We start from the raw sequence: 16223 nt of genomic DNA, 5'->3' as shown, positions 1-16223 counted from the left end.
ACGCCGTTGGCGGAGGCGATCTGTTCTTCACGGCAGCGCGCGGAGTACATGGTCCACATCATGTGGCTGTCGGCGACGTACCTTGGCTCGTTCCGCTGCTCCGGCGGCAGGGACGAGCGGATGCGGGCGATCTCGGCCCGCCGTGCGGCCCCTTCGGGCACCGGTGGCACCGCCGGCGCTCAGCCTCCACGCCCCTGACACACACATGTCCGGGGGCGCCGGATACTCGGCCTCGTAAAGGAGGCGCGCCTCCGGCTCTTGGAGATGGCGACGGCCGAAGCCGTTCGCCGTCGCCGTGGAACCTCTCAGCCAGTTGCTCGTCGGCGGGAAGGGGGCGGTGTGCTGCTCTGTGTGGCGATGCGAGGCGTGGTGTGGCAGCTGTGGCGTTCACCGGCAGGGGATGGGCTTTTATAGCCGCAGCCGGGCGGCGAGAGCCTGCATGCCGGGCGACGCGTGGCGGGAGCGGGCGGGACGCGCGTCGGTGGCACCTTCACTGCGCCGCCCGTGAGGCATCAATGGAGGCTAACCGGCGCGGCAGCGCGGCATCCTTGGCCAGCCTCGCATTGATTCCCGCGGGAACCGAGGCAATGAGGACGACAAAGCGGCGTCTCGCTGACGTGGCGGGCCCATCCCCGTTCGTGCCAAAATCGCTTTCCCCGGCGCCCCCAGGCGCCCTCCAGCGCGTCGGGTTCGGCCTGGGTCCGCTGGCGCCAGTTTCGGCCCAAACCGGCGAAAATCGGGCTCCTGGGGGCGCGGCTGGGCCGATTTTTGGGCGTCGGCGAGAAAAAATCGCCTAGGGAGCGTGTTGGGGGTGCGGCTAGAGATGCTCTAACATGCATATGTTACTAGTCTATGTTACTACCTTCGCAATGGGGAGTAACATATGTGTGGTGTCATGCAACACTTCATTTATTAAGTTGTAGACTCATCTTGTCTTGGTAGTGTGATGTTACTCATACTACTAGTAAGACTACCCACAGTGGAAGTAACAAAGAAGGTAACATCACACATCTCTAAGCAAAACCGATGATGTGGTGAGTAATTAACGAGAAAAGAGGAGCATGTGGTAATACAGCTAGTTACTGTAACATCACACATACCAAGACAAGATGAGTCTACAACCTAATAAATGAAGTGTTGCATAACACCACACATATGTTACTCCCCATTATAGAGGTAGTAACATAGACTAGTAACATATGCATGTTACTAGTCTAAGGCTAGTCATAGTGGGGAGTAACTTAGACTAGTAACATATATATGTCACTAGTCTATGTTACTACCTTCATAGTGGAAGTGTCATGGGTGTAGTAACATATATATCTTCATTTATTGCTTTGTCGACTCATTTTGTATTGGAAACCGCTATGTGATGGTAACATATTATGTTACTCTATTTCTCTCTCTCCTTTTTAATGTACATGACACATCATCTTTTTTGCTTATGTGGCATGTATGTTACTACTTATGTTACTCCCATTACGACTAGCCTAACTACCTATGCTACCACATCACTCTCTTTCTTCATAATTACTTGCTACATCATCTATTTTGTCTAAATATATGTGATGTTACCACATATGTTACTCCCATCGTGGGTAGTCTTAGACCCCTTCTGTTCGGACAACGCGGCCCCGCATCCCTTCATGGACTGGTCCGAACATCCGTTTTCCGTAAACAGTAAACAGGAAGCAGACATGAGGTTTGCGGGCATCAGGACCACTGCTAGACGCTTTCATGTTGGGTCATACCAGACGCGACCTCTCACTGGAGCCAGCATTTAAGTGGAACGTCAGCCGAGAGCAAAGCCTGCACGGGACGCGCCTTCTCTCCGCATTCAAATGGCACCTGTCCATGCGCCTCCCTCCATTACACATGCACAATTGCCCAGGAACCTACTACAACGCCCGCATGCGATGCTATCCGTTCGTTCGCCTGCCAACTGGCATTAACTGTGTGTTGGCCAGAGAAGTATGGTACCAACTAGCGACGGCAATGGAGGCACTAGGATGAACACCAACAACGGATGACTCTCTGTGTGCCTGGTGCCCTAGCAGAACCAAGGATGGACAGCACTGTTGGGGAACACAGTAATTTCAAAAAAAATCTACGCACACGCAAGATCCATCTAGGTGATGCATAGCAACGAGCGGGGAGAGTGTGTCCACGTACCCTCGTAGACTGAAAGCGGAAGCGTTAAGTAACGCAGTTGATGTAGTCGAACGTCTTCGCGATCCAACCGATCAAGTACCGAACGCACGGCACCTCCGCGATCTACACACGTTCAGCTCGGTGACGTCCCTCGTACTCTTGATCCAGCTAAGGCCGAGGGAGAGTTTCGTCAGCACGACGACGTGATGACGGTGATGATGAAGTTACCGACGCAGGGCTTCGCCTAAGCACTACAACGATATGACCGAGGTAGAAATCTGTGGAGGGGGGCACTGCACACGGCTAAGACAACTATCAACTTGTGTGTCTATGGGGTGCCCCCTCCCCTGTAAATAAAGGAGTGGAGGAGGGGAGGGCCGGCCCTCTCTATGGCGCGCCCCAAGGGGGATTCCTACTCCTAGTAGGAGTAGGTCCCCCCCCCCTTCCCTAGTTGGAGTAGGAGAAGAAGGAAGAGGGAGAAGGAGAGAAGGAAAGGGGGCCCGGCCCCCTCCCGAATTCGGATTGGGCTTGGGGGCCCACTTGGCAGCCTCCTCCTCTCTTCCACTAAGGCCCAATAAGGCCCATTGACTCCCCGGGGGTTCCGGTAACCCCCGGTACTCCGGTAATTGCCCGAACTTATCCGAAACCATTCTGGTGTCCAAACATAGCCTTCCAATATATCAATCTTTATGTCTCGACCATTTCGAGACTCCTCATCATGTCCGTGATCACATCCGGGACTCCGAACTACCTTCGGTACATCAAAATACATAAACTCATAATACCGATCGTCATCGAACGTTAAGCGTGCGGACCCTACGGGTTCAAAAACTATGTAGACATGACCGAGACTCACTTCCGGTCAATAACCAATAGCGGAACCTGGATGCTCATACTGGTTCCTACATATTCTACGAAGATCTTTATCGGTCAAACCGCATAACAACATACGTTGTTCCCTTTGTCATCGGTATGTTTCTTGCCCGAGATTCGATCGTCGATATCATCATACCTAGTTCAACCTCGTTACCGGCAAGTCTCTTTACTCGTTTCGTAATGCATCATCCCGTTACTAACTCATTAGTCACATTGCTTGCAAGGCTTATAGTGATGTGCATTACCGAGAGGGCCCAGAGATACCTCTTCGACAATCGGAGTGACAAATCCTAATCTCGATCTATGCCAACTCAACAAACACCATCGGAGACACCTGTAGAGAATCTTTATAATCACCCAGTTACGTTGTGACATTTGATAGCACACTAAGTGTTCCTGCGGTATTCGGGAGTTGCATAATCTCATAGTCATAGGAACATGTATAAGTTATGAAGAAAGCAATAGCAATAAACTAAACTGAAAGGATCGATATAGTTGACTAGAGGGGGGGTGAATAGGCAACTAACAATTTTTTGATTTTCTTTACCAATTTAAACTTTGCATCAAAGTAGGTTGTCTAGATATGCAACTAGGTGAGCAACCTATATGATGCAACAACAATAAGCACACAAGCAAGCAGGAGATATAGCACAAATAAGCTTGCACAAGTAAAGGCACGAGATAACCAAGAGTGGAGCCGGTGAAGACGAGGATGTGTTACCGAAGTTCCTTCCCTTTGAGAGGAAGTACGTCTCCGTTGGAGCGGTATGGAGGCACAATGCTCCCAAGAAGCCACTAGGGCCACCGTATTCTCCTCACGCCCTCACACAATGCGAGATGCCGTGATTCCACTATTGGTGCCCTTGGAGGCGGCGACCGAACCTTTACAAACAAGGTTGGGGCAATCTCCACAACTTAATTGGAGGCTCCCAACGACACCACGAAGCTTCACCACAATGGACTATGGCTTCGCGGTGACCTCAGCCATCTAGGGTGCTCAAACACCCAAGAGTAACAAGATCCGCAAGGGATTAGTGGGGGGAATCAAATTTCTCTTGGCGGAAGTGTAGATCGGGGCCTTCTCAACCACTCCCGAGCAAATCAACAAGTTTGATTGGCTAGGGAGTGAGATCGGGCGAAAATGGAGCTTGGAGCAACAATGGAGCTTAGAGTTGGAAGAGGTGGTCTACTAGAGGAAGAAGGCACCCCTTTTATAGTTGAGAACAAAATCCAACCGTTATCCACCTAACCAGCCCGCGACTTGCGGTACTACCGCCCCTGACAAGCGGTACTACCGCACGACCAAACGGTACTACCGCGAGAGACCGCGGTACTACCGCTGCAACGGCAGGAGCTAGAACAATCCTGAAGCATAGAGGCTGAGAATGGTACTTCCGCAGGCGCGGTACTACCGCTCCCCCTTGCGGTACTACCACAAGGCAGGAATGGCCTAGCCTGGGAAGGGCGCGGATGAATAAAAATACATCCGTGCCTACTTCCGCTGAAAATCAGACGATGCAAAAATCCGACACGGTACTACAGCTGGAGGAGCGGTACTACCGCGTGGCAGCTGAGCCAGGCCGCGCGCGGTACTACCGCACACAAGGTGCGGTACTACCGCGGAGGCGCGGATGTAAAAAATTACATCCGCCCCTACTACCGCAATGCAGCGGCACTTGGCCTGGGGGCCACGGTACTATGGCTCCAGAGGAGCGGTACTACCATGGGCTCCTGCGGTACTACCGCGCCGAGGTACGGTACTACCGCAGGTGCCTGCGGTACTACCGCTCCAGGGAGCAGTACTGCCGCAAGCCCAATATCAGCAACCAAGACATAATGCATAGAGGATAAACGGAGGATGCTCCAAAGCGCAGGGGAAAGGTGGAGACAAGGAAGAAAATGTGTACGTGATGATTCCACCCGAACCTTTCCGACGCGGACCCCCTCTTAATAGTACGGCTTTCCTACGACTCAAATCCACCAAAAAGAAACGTAGAAAAACGCCGTCTTCAATAGTCTTCGAGGGGCACCAAACCGTCTTGTGCCTAGCAATGAAATGTCTGTGAAACTCAAGGCACACGATTAGTCCGCAAAAGCATTGTCATCAATCACCAAAACACCTTAGGGATAAATATGCCCTTACAATCTCCCCTTTTTGGTGGATTGATGACAATACGAGATTTGCATAGTGGGAAATAAAATTGAGCAAACGCAAACCCCTCCTCTCTAAGATATAGACGGGCTCCCCCCTAGATGTGTGCAATCTAGATGGGTGCTTTGGACTGCACATCACACATACTAGGATCAACACTCCCCCTATATTTTAGAGACAAAGCATATCTTGCAATAGAAAGACTAACACTAGACAAGATAGCAAATAGGAGCATAACATAAGTAGCACAATATATCATAAGCTCGCTAAGATAGGATAGAGTGCATATGTCTTACACCATATGAAGGATAAGTCTCAAAGGCGCAAACCAAACCAAAGCAAACGAGGTTCAAACGATAAAGCAAACACACCAAACACGACACACGACTCGCAAGCACGCAAATCCCTACACTCTCTCCCCCTTTGGCATCGAGACGCCAAAAAGGCAGAGAGGACACCTACACACAAGGGGTGGCTCAGGCAGAGAAATCGCTCCAACGCTCCCCGTCAGACTCGGCGGCGGGGACGGACTCCTCGATGTCCTCGATAGAATCAGTCCACTTGTAGCCTTGCTTCGCCATCCATTCTGCCTCCGGGGTGATGTGCTTCTCTGACCCGCTGGATTCTGCCTCACCAAAAACCTTCATGCTCCTCTTGTCGCGGCGGCGAGCCTCCTTGGAGGCAACGTGAGTCCTGTACTGCCCCTTTGCCTACATGCAGAACAGAGTCTTCATCTTGTCCTTCAGCTTCTTGGCCCATGAGGGCTCAGAGGAACGATGGGTATACCCAGCAGCATGGTCGTCAGCAACATCCTCTACCTCAGCCTCCTCCTCATCAACATGTTGGGAAACGTAGTAATTTCAAAAAAAATCCTACGCACACGCAAGATCATGGTGATGCATAGCAACGAGAGGGGAGAGTGTTGTCCACGTACCCTCGTAGACCGAAAGCGGAAGCGTTATCACAACGCGGTTGATGTAGTCGTACGTCTTCACGATCCGACCGATCAAGTACCGAACGCACGGCACCTCCGAGTTCAGCACACGTTCAGCTCGATGACGTCCCTCGAACTCCGATCCAGCCGAGTGTTGAGGGAGAATTTCGTCAGCACGACGGCGTGGTGACGATGATGATGTTCTACCGACGCAGGGCTTCGCCTAAGCTCCGCAACGATATTATCGAGGTGTAATATGGTGGAGGGGGGCACCGCACACGGCTAAAAGATCGTAGATCAATTGTGTGTTCAGAGGTGCCCCCTGCCCCGGTATATAAAGGAGCAAGGGGGAGGCCGGCCGGCCCTTGGGGCGCGCCAAGGAGGGGGGGAGTCCTCCTCCTAGTAGGAGTAGGACTCCCCTTTCCTAGTCCAACTAGGAAGAGAGAAGGCGGAAGGAAAGAGAGGGAGAGGGAGAGGGAAAGAGGGGCCGCGCCCCCCTCCCCTAGTCCAATTCAGACTCCTCGTGGGAGGGGGCGCGCCACCTCCTGGGCTGCTGCCCTCTCTCTCCCCTCAGGCCCACTAAGGCCCAATACTTCCCCGGGGGGTTCCGGTAACCCCTCCGGCACTCCGGTTTTATCCGAAACTTCTCCGGAACACTTCCGGTGTCCGAATATAGTCGTCCAATATATCAATCTTTATGTCTCGACCATTTCGAGACTCCTCGTCATGTCCGTGATCACATCCGGGACTCCGAACAACCTTCGGTACATCAAAACATATAAACTCATAATATAACTGTCATCGTAACGTTAAGCGTGCGGACCCTACGGGTTCGAGAACTATGTAGACATGACCGAGACACCTCTCCGGTCAATAACCAATAGCGGAACCTAGATGCTCATATTGGTTCCTACATATTCTACGAAGATCTTTATCGGTCAGACCGCATAACAACATACGTTGTTCCCTTTGTCATCGGTATGTTACTTGCCCGAGATTCGATCGTCGGTATCTCGATACCTAGTTCAATCTCGTTACCGGCAAGTCTCTTTACTCGTTCCGTAATACATCATCCCGCAACTAACTCATTAGTCACAATGCTTGCAAGGCTTATAGTGATGTGCATTACCGAGTGGGCCCAGAGATACCTCTCCGACAATCGGAGTGACAAATCCTAATCTCGAAATACGCCAACCCAACAAGTACCTTTGGAGACACCTATAGAGCACCTTTATAATCACCCAGTTACGTTGTGACGTTTGGTAGCACACAAAGTGTTCCTCCGGTAAACGGGAGTTGCATAATCTCATGGTCATAGGAACATGTATAAGTCATGAAGAAAGCAATAGCAACATACTAAATGATCGAGTGCTAAGCTAACGGAATGGGTCAAGTCAATCACGTCATTCTCCTAATGAGGTGATCCCGTTAATCAAATGACAACTCATGTCTATGGCTAGGAAACATAACCATCTTTGATTAACGAGCTAGTCAAGTAGAGGCATACTAGTGACACACTGTTTGTCTATGTATTCACACATGTATTATGTTTCCGGTTAATACAATTCTAGCATGAATAATAAACATTTATCATGATATAAGGAAATAAATAATACTTTATTATTGCCTCTAGGGCATATTTCCTTCAGTCTCCCACTTGCACTAGAGTCAATAATCTAGATTACACAGTAATGATTCTTACACCCATGGAGTCTTGGTGCTGATCATGTTTTGCTCGTGGAAGAGGCTTAGTCAACGGGCCTGCAACATTCAGATCCGTATGTATCTTGCAAAATTCTATGTCTCCCACCTGGACTAAATCCCGGATGGAATTGAAGCGTCTTTTGATGTGTTTGGTTCTCTTGTGAAATCTGGATTCCTTTGCTAAGGCAATTGCACCAGTATTGTCACAAAAGATTTTCATTGGTCCCGATGCACTAGGTATGACACCTAGATCGGATGTGAACTCCTTCATCCAGACTCCTTCATTTGCTGCTTCCGAAGCAGCTATGTACTCCGCTTCACACGTAGATCCCGCCACGACACTTTGCTTAGAACTGCACCAACTGACAGCTCCACCGTTCAATGTAAATACGTATCCGGTTTGCGATTTAGAATCGTCCGGATCAGTGTCAAAACTTGCATCAACGTAACCACTTACGATGAGCTCTTTGTCACCTCCATAAACGAGAAACATATCCTTAGTCCTTTTCAGGTATTTCAGGATGTTCTTGACCGCTGTCCAGTGATCCACTCCTGGATTACTTTGGTACCTCCCTGCTAAACTTATAGCAAGGCACACATCAGGTGTTGTACACAGCATTGCATACATGATAGAGCCTATGGCTGAAGCATAGGGAACATCTTTCATCTTCTCTCTATCTTCTGCAGTGGTCGGGCATTGAGTCTTACTCAATCTCACACCTTGTAGTACAGGCAAGAACCCTTTCTTTGCTTGATCCATTTTGAACTTCTTCAAAACTTTGTCAAGGTATGTGCTTTGTGAAAGTCCAATTAAGCGTCTTGATCTATCTCTATAGATCTTAATGCCTAATATATATGCAGCTTCACCGAGGTCTTTCATTGAAAAACTCTTATTCAAGTATCCCTTTATGCTATCCAGAAATTCTATATCATTTCCAATCAGCAATATGTCATCCACATATAATATCAGAAAAGCTACTGAGCTCCCACTCACTTTCTTGTAAATACAGGCTTCTCCAAAAGTCTGTATAAAACCAAATGCTTTGATCACACTATCAAAGCGTTTATTCCAACTCCGAGAGGCTTGCACCAGTCCATAAATGGATCGCTGGAGCTTGCACACTTTGTTAGCTCCCTTTGGATCGACAAAACCTTCCGGTTGCATCATATACAACTCTTCTTCCAGAAATCCATTCAGGAATGCAGTTTTGACATCCATTTGCCAAATTTTATAATCATAAAATGCGGCAATTGCTAACATGATTCGGACAGACTTAAGCATCGCTACGGGTGAGAAGGTCTCATCGTAGTCAATCCCTTGAACTTGTCGAAAACCTTTCGCAACAAGTCGAGCTTTATAGACAGTAACATTACCATCAGCGCCAGTCTTCTTCTTGAAGATCCATTTATTTTCAATGGCTTGCCGACCATCGGGCAAGTCAACCAAAGTCCATACTTTGTTGTCATACATGGATCCCATCTCGGATTTCATGGCTTCAAGCCATTTTGCGGAATCTGGGCTCACCATCGCTTCTTCATAGTTCGTAGGTTCGTCATGGTCTAGTAACATAACCTCCAGAACAGGATTACCGTACCACTCTGGTGCAGATCTTGATCTAGTTGACCTACGAGGTTCAGTAATAACTTGATCTGAAGTTTCATGATCATTATCATTAACTTCCTCACTAATTGGTGTAGGTGTCGCAGAAACTGATTTCTGTGATGATCTACTTTCCAATAAGGGAGCACGTACAGTTACCTCATCAAGTTCTACTTTCCTCCCACTCACTTCTTTCGAGAGAAACTCCTTCTCTAGAAAGGATCCATTCTTAGCAACGAATATCTTGCCTTCGGATCTGTGATAGAAGGTGTACCCAACAGTCTCCTCTGGGTATCCTATGAAGACACATTTCTCCGATTTAGGTTCGAGCTTATCAGGTTGAAGTTTCTTCACATAAGCATCGCAACCCCAAACTTTAAGATACGACAACTTTGGTTTCTTGCCAAACCATAGTTCATAAGGCGTCGTCTCAACGGATTTCGATGGTGTCCTATTTAGAGTGAATGCAGCCGTCTCTAAAGCATAACCCCAAAATGATAGCGGTAAATCAGTAAGAGACATCATAGATCGCACCATATCTAATAAAGTACGATTACGACGTTTGGACACACCATTACGCTGTGGTGTTCCGGGTGGCGTGAGTTGTGAAACTATTCCACATTGTTTCAAATGTAGGCCAAACTCGTAACTCAAATATTCTCCTCCACGATCTGATCGTAGAAACTTTATTTTCTTGTTACGATGATTTTCAACTTCACTCTGAAATTCTTTGAACTTTTCAAATGTTTCAGACTTATGTTTCATTAAGTAGATATACCCATATATGCTCAAATCATCTGTGAAGGTGAGAAAATAACGATATCTGCCACGAGCCTCAATATTCATCGGACCACATACATCTGTATGTATGATTTCCAATAAATCTGTTGCTCTCTCCATAGTTCCGGAGAACGGTGTTTTAGTCATCTTGCCCATGAGGCACGGTTCGCAAGTACCAAGTGATTCATAATCAAGTGATTCCAAAAGTCCATCAGTATGGAGTTTCTTCATGCGCTTTACACCGATATGACCTAAACGGCAGTGCCACAAATAAGTTGCACTGTCATTATCAACTCTGCATCTTTTGGCTTCGACATTATGAATATGTGTGTCACTACTATCGAGATTCATTAAAAATAGACCACTCTTCAAGGGTGCATGACCATAAAAGATATTATTCATATAAATAGAACAACCATTATTCTCTGATTTAAATGAATAACCGTCTCGCATCAAACAAGATCCAGATATAATGTTCATGCTCAACGCTGGCACCAAATAACAATTATTTAGGTCTAATACTAATCCCGAAGGTAGATGTAGAGGTAGCGTGCCGACGGCGATCACATCGACTTTGGAACCATTTCCCACGCGCATCGTCACCTCGTCCTTAGCCAATCTTCGCTTAATCCGTAGCCCCTGTTTCGAGTTGCAAATATTAGCAACAGAACCAGTATCAAATACCCAGGTGCTACTGTGAGCATTAGTAAGGTACACATCAATAACATGTATATCACATATACCTTTGTTAACCTTGCCATCCTTCTTATCCGCCAAATACTTGGGGCAATTCCGCTTCCAGTGACCAGTCTGCTTGCAGTAGAAGCACTCAGTTTCAGGCTTAGGTCCAGACTTGGATTTCTTCTCCTGAACAGCAACTTGCTTGCTGTTCTTCTTGAAGTTCCCCTTCTTCTTCCCTTTGCCCTTTTTCTTGAAACTAGTGGTTTTACTGACCATCAACACTTGATGCTCCTTTTTGATTTCTACCTCCGTTGCCTTTAGCATTGCGAAGAGCTCGGGAATTGTCTTATCCATCCCTTGCATGTTATAGTTCATCACGAAGCTCTTGTAGCTTGGTGGCAGTGATTGAAGAATTCTGTCAATGACGCTATCATCCGGAAGATTAACTCCTAGTTGAATCAAGTGATTATTATACCCAGACATTTTGAGTATATGCTCACTGACAGAACTATTCTCTTCCATCTTGCAGCTGTAGAACTTATTGGAGACTTCATATCTCTCAATCCAGGCATTTGCTTGAAATATTAACTTCAACTCCTAGAACATCTCATATGCTCCATGACGTTCAAAACGTCGTTGAAGACCCGGTTCTAAGCCGTAAAGCATGGCACACTGAACTATCGAGTAGTCATCAGCTTTGCTCTGCCAGATGTTCATAACTTCTGGTGTTGCTCTTGCAGGAGGCCTGGCACCTAGCGGTGCTTCCAGGACGTAATTCTTCTATGCAGCAATGAGGATAATCCTCAAGTTACGGACCCAGTCCGTGTAATTGCTACCATCATCTTTCAACTTTGCTTTCTCAAGGAACGCATTAAAATTCAACGGAACAACAGCACGGGCCATTTATCTACAATTAACATAGACAAGCAAGATACTATCAGGTACTAAGTTCATGATAAATTCAAGTTCAATTAATCATATTACTTAAGAATTCCCACTTAGATAGACATCCCTCTAATCATCTAAGTGATTACGTGATCCAAATCAACTAAACCATGTCCGATCATCACGTGAGATGGAGTAGTTTCAATGGTGAACATCACTATGTTGATCATATCTACTATATGATTCACGCTCGACCTTTCGGTGTCCGTGTTCCGAGGCCATATCTGCATATGCTAGGATCGTCAAGTTTAACCTGAGTATTCCGCGTGTGCAACTGTTTTGCACCCGTTGTATTTGAACGTAGAGCCTATCACACCCGATCATCATGTGGTGTCTCAGCACGAAGAACTTTCGCAACGGTGCATACTCAGGGAGAACACTTTTATCTTGAAATTTTAGTGAAAGATCATCTTATAATGCTACCGTCAATCAAAGCAAGATAAGATGCATAAAAGATTAACATCACATGCAATCAATATAAGTGATATGATATGGCCATCATCATCTTGTGCTTGTGATCTCCATCTCCGAAGCACCGTCATGATCACCATCGTCACCGGCGCGACACCTTGATCTCCATCGTAGTATCGTTGTCGTCTCGCCAACTTATTGCTTTTACGACTATCGCTACCGCTTAGTGATAAAGTAAAACAATTACATGGCGATTGCATTGCATACAATAAAGCGACAACCATATGGCTCCTGCCAGTTGCCGATAACTCGGTTACAAAACATGATCATCTCATACAATAAAATATAGCATCATGTCTTGACCATATCACATCACAACATGCCCTGCAAAAACAAGTTAGACGTCCTCTACTTTGTTGTTGCAAGTCTTACGTGGCTGCTACGGGCTTAGCAAGAACCGTTCTTACCTACGCATCAAAACCACAACGATAGTTTGTCAAGTTGGTGCTGTTTTAACCTTCGCAAGGACCGGGCGTAGCCACACTCGGTTCAACTAAAGTGAGAGAGATAGACACCCGCCAGTCACCTTTAAGCAACGAGTGCTCGCAACGGTGAAACCAGTCTCGCGTAAGCGTACGCGTAATGTCGGTCCGGGCCGCTTCATCTCACAATACCGCCGAACCAAAGTATGACATGCTGGTAAGCAGTATGACTTATATCGCCCACAACTCACTTGTGTTCTACTCGTGCATAGCATCAACGCATAAAACCAGGCTTTGATACCACTGTTGGGAAACGTAGTAATTTCAAAAAAAATCATACGCACACACAAGATCATGGTGATGCATAGCAACGAGAGGGGAGAGTGTTGTCCACGTACCCTCGTAGACCGAAAGCGGAAGCGTTATCACAACGCGGTTGATGTAGTCGTACGTCTTCACGATCCGACCGATCAAGTACCGAACGCACGGCACCTCCGAGTTCAGCACACGTTCAGCTCGATGACGTCCCTCGAACTCCGATCCAGCCGAGTGTTGAGGGAGAGTTTCGTCAGCACGACGGCGTGGTGACGATGATGATGTTCTACCGACGCAGGGCTTCGCCTAAGCTCCGCAACGATATTATCGAGGTGTAATATGGTGGAGGGGGGCACCGCACACGGCTAAAAGATCGTAGATCAATTGTGTGTTCAGAGGTGCCCCCTGCCCCCGTATATAAAGGAGCAAGGGGGAGGCCGGCCGGCCCTTGGGGCGCGCCAAGGAGGGGGGAGTCCTCCTCCTAGTAGGAATAGGACTCCCCTTTCCTAGTCCAACTAGGAAGAGAGAAGGCGGAAGGAAAGAGAGGGAGAGGGAGAGGGAAAGAGGGGCCGCGCCCCCCTCTCCTAGTCCAATTCAGACTCCTCATGGGAGGGGGCGCGCCACCTCCTGGGCTGCTCCCTCTCTCTCCCCTCAGGCCCACTAAGGCCCAATACTTCCCCGGGGGGTTCTAGTAACCCCTCTTGCACTCCGGTTTTATCCGAAACTTCTCCGGAACACTTGCGGTGTCCGAATATAGTCGTCCAATATATCAATCTTTATGTCTCGACCATTTCGAGACTCCTCGTCATGTCCGTGATCACATCCGGGACTCCGAACAACCTTCGGTACATCAAAACATATAAACTCATAATATAACTGTCATCGTAACGTTAAGCGTGCGGACCCTACGGGTTCGAGAACTATGTAGACATGACCGAGACACCTCTCCGGTCAATAACCAATAGCGGAACCTGGATGCTCATATTGGTTCCTACATATTCTACGAAGATCTTCATCGGTCAGACCGCATAACAACATACGTTGTTCCCTTTGTCATCGGTATGTTACTTGCCCGAGATTCGATCGTCGGTATCTCGATACCTAGTTCAATCTCGTTACCGGCAAGTCTCTTTACTCGTTCCGTAATACATCATCCCGCAACTAACTCATTAATCACAATGCTTGCAAGGCTTATAGTGATGTGCATTACCGAGTGGGCCCAGAGATACCTCTCCGACAATCGGAGTGACAAATCCTAATCTCGAAATACGCCAACCCAACAAGTACCTTTGGAGACACCTGTAGAGCACCTTTATAATCACCCAGTTACGTTGTGACGTTTGGTAGCACACAAAGTGTTCCTCCGGTAAACGGGAGTTGCATAATCTCATGTTCATAGGAACATGTATAAGTCATGAAGAAAGCAATAGCAACATACTAAACGATCGAGTGCTAAGCTAACGGAATGGGTCAAGTCAATCATGTCATTCTCCTAATGAGGTGATCCCGTTAATCAAATGACAACTCATGTCTATGGCTAGGAAACATAACCATCTTTGATTAACGAGCTAGTCAAGTAGAGGCATACTAGTGACACATTGTTTGTCTATGTATTCACACATGTATTATGTTTCCGGTTAATACAATTCTAGCATGAATAATAAACATTTATCATGATATAAGGAAATAAATAATACTTTATTATTGCCTCTAGGGCATATTTCCGTCACAACAGCCCTCCTAGCAGCAGACGCCTCAGCACGAGTAGTAGTGTTGGCCCACTTGGGCTTGACACGGAGACTGATGGACTCATGCCGAATCCAGTCGGGAGCAAGTAACTCATCACCAGGGAACAGCTGCTACCAAGTCTTGGAGATCAACAGAAACAGGTACGGTCCATAGATAGGCACCTTGTGGTTGAACACCGCGAACAGAAGCTCACACCACATGATGTGTGAGATATCAAGTGGTTGAGTCTGAGACACACGTGCCTCCTCGCACAGGAGCATCATATCCACCAGATAGGCATGTACCTTGTCCTTGTCGCCAATGCGAGGAAACAGAACGTCGACTTGCCACTGGGAAGCACCTTCTCAACATAGTACTGCTGGAGCCTGTTCTTGCTTGCGGACTTAGGGTTGGCATGAGGGCGAACACCTACGGGAGTGGTGAGCCCGTCATCCGGAACCTGTAGCAGATCCATGAAATCCTTCCAGGTAGCAGTCAACTGACGACCATTGGTCATCCAAGTCATCCTCCGCTCCTCCCCAGGGTGAAAGTGAACTGAGGCAAAGAACTGACAGATAAGCTCAGGGTCATAGTCCAGATGGAAGGAGATCACATGTTCAATACCAAACTGCTCCACCAAATCCAGAGCCTCCCCAAAGTACTCACGATACTTGTCCTTCCTCATGTGATTCATGTCAATCCACTTGACATCCACGTAGGTGTTTTGCTTGGCCTTGATCACATCCACATAAATGAGAGTCTGCTGCTTGGTCCAGAACAAGTCATTGCCTCTGAAGATAGCACGGGCATTCACATATGGGTTGATCTGCCTGCGAGGGATAAACTCAGAAAGTGGAATCTCGTTGATGCCCTTAGCAGGTTCCTTGTACTTGCTAGCTGAGGTCTTGACATTGCACTTGGGGGCACTGGAGCCCTCTGGTGCTTCATCTTGATTGCGCAGTCGCTTGGAGCCTGTGTCACGACTGGGATTGGAACGGCGAGCAGGGGCACCGGAGCCACCACCTAAGACACAAAGCAAAAGCACACACAAAGAGCGAAAAGAATCAATGCAAAGACCTTAGCAAAACAAGGGAAACAAGTAGAAAGCATACGTGGTAATTGCCACAAAGAAGATTGGACAACAACGGTAGTACTGCCAGGTCGCGCGGTACTAAAATTTTAGTACCGCTCCTAGTCGCGATAGTACCGTGTGAAGACACGGTAGTACCGGGGCTTGGAGCGGTAGTAGGATCTTAGTACCACACCACGTGCGGTAGTACCGCACCTAACGGGCGGTAGTACCGGACCCGCGGTAGTACCGCACAGGAGATGCGGTAGTACCGCACGGCGGCAGATCCAAACCATTTTGAATCTGAGAAAGACCGCGAAAACGCGGCGGTACTACGATTGATCAAATCTACCACGGGACAACATATCAAGTATAATTTCTACGCAACACTACTC

The sequence above is a fragment of the Aegilops tauschii genome, chromosome 5 (genome assembly GCF_002575655.3).
Source record: "Aegilops tauschii subsp. strangulata cultivar AL8/78 chromosome 5, Aet v6.0, whole genome shotgun sequence".
Taxonomy (NCBI): Eukaryota; Viridiplantae; Streptophyta; class Magnoliopsida; order Poales; family Poaceae; genus Aegilops; species Aegilops tauschii.
Note: the sequence above shows the minus strand (reverse complement) of the source record.